Source organism: Lutra lutra, chromosome 1, assembly GCF_902655055.1.
Source record: "Lutra lutra chromosome 1, mLutLut1.2, whole genome shotgun sequence".
NCBI lineage: Eukaryota > Metazoa > Chordata > Mammalia > Carnivora > Mustelidae > Lutra > Lutra lutra.
In genome coordinates, this window is record NC_062278.1 from 162,542,097 (window position 1) to 162,544,050 (window position 1,954).

Consider the following 1,954-nt stretch of genomic DNA (forward strand, 5'->3'; position numbering starts at 1 on the left):
TATACTTCATAAATCTTACCTTGGGGCCCATTTGCACTGAGCCTTCTATTTTATCTTCCCTTTTTTTCCTATCTCTCTCTCTCTCTCTTTTTTTACTTTTTCTTTTCTTTTTTCACTAATTTGGGTGGGGAATCCTGATTGCTCAGAAGTGTTCCAAGGTGCACCTTGACTGCACCACGGTCTATACATCCAGCTACATCCATTCAGTCATCTCTCACCAAATGACTAGAAGGAGGAATGCCCAACAGAAGAAAAATACAGAGGATGGGCCTTCTGCAACAGAGCTAATGGCTATCGACATAGACAATATGTCGGAAAGGGAATTCAGGCTAACAATTTTCCAGGCAATAACTAGGTTGGAGAAAGCCATGGATGACCAAATGGAATTGATTAGGGCCGAACTGAAAGCGACCAGACAGGATGTTCACAATGTTAGGGCAGAACTGAAAGCCACCAGGAGTGATGTTCACAATGCTCTCAATGAGTTCCAATCTAATCTAAATTCTCTCAAAGCTGGGTTAACTGAGACAGAAGACAGAACTAGTGATCTGGAGGACAAACAGAGAGAAAGGATCAGGAGGAAGCGTGGAACAAACAGCTTAGAAGCCACGAAAACTGAATCAGGGAAATAAATGATGCCATGAAACGTTCCAACATCAGAATTATTGGAAACCCTGAAGGGGAGGAGAAAGAAAGAAGTCTAGAAGATATAGTGGAACAAGTTCTCCATAAAAATTTTCCCAATCTCGCTAATGGAACCAGGATTCATGTACTAGAGGCAGAGAAGTCTCCCCCCAAGATTATAGATTCTCGAAAGTCCTCAAGACACCAAATAGAAAGAATGAAGAATTATAATTGTAGGCAGGCCCTCTTGAAAGCAGCTAGGACGAAGAAGCTCCTTACATACAGAGGAAAGCTGATCAGAATAACATAAGACCTGTCCACAGCGAACTAGCAAGCCAGAAAGGGCTGGCAAGATATATTCAGGACACTAATGAGAAGAACATGCAGCCAAAAATACTTTACCCAAGAAGACTGACATTCAAAATGGATGGAGAGATAAAGAGTTTTCAAGACCGGCAAGGCTTAAAAGAGTATGTTACCACCAAGCCAATACTGCAGGAAATATTAAGGGGGGTTCTATAAAAGAGGAAAAATCTTAAGAATATCATTGAACAGAAATATGGAAAAAATCCACAGAAAGAAAAACTTCAAAGGTAACACGATGTCAATAAAAATGTATCTATCAATAATCACTCTCAATGTGAATACACCCATAAAACGAAACAGGGTTGCAGATTGGATAAAACAACAGGACCCATCCATATGTTGTCTACAAGAGACCCATTTTGAACCTAAAGATACACCCAGACTGAAAGTGAAGGGATGGAGAAGCATCTTTCATGCCAATGGGCCTCAAAAGAAGGCCAGGGTAGTGAGTCTCATATCAGATAAATTAGATTTTAAACTAAAGACTGTAGTCAGAGGTACAGAATGACACTACATCATTCTTAAAGGGACTATCCACCAAGATGATATAACAATTGTAAATATCTATGCCCCCAATATGGGAGCAGCCAATTACATAAGAAAACTGTTAATCAAGATAAAGAGTCATATTGATATGAATACATTAATAGTAGGAGATCTTAACACACCTCTCTCAGAAATAGATCATCGAAGCAGAAAATCAATAAAGAAACAAGAGCTTTGAATGACACACTGGACCAGATGGACTTTTATATACAGAACACTCCACCCTAAAACAACAGAATACACATTCTTCTCAAGTGCACAAGGAATCCTTCTCCAGAATAGACCACATACTGGGTCACAAATCAGGACTCAACCGATACCAAAAGACTGAGCTTATTCCCTGCATATTCTCAGATCACAATGCTTTGAAACTGAAGCTCAATCACAGGGGAAAGTTCAGAAGGAACTCAAACACCTG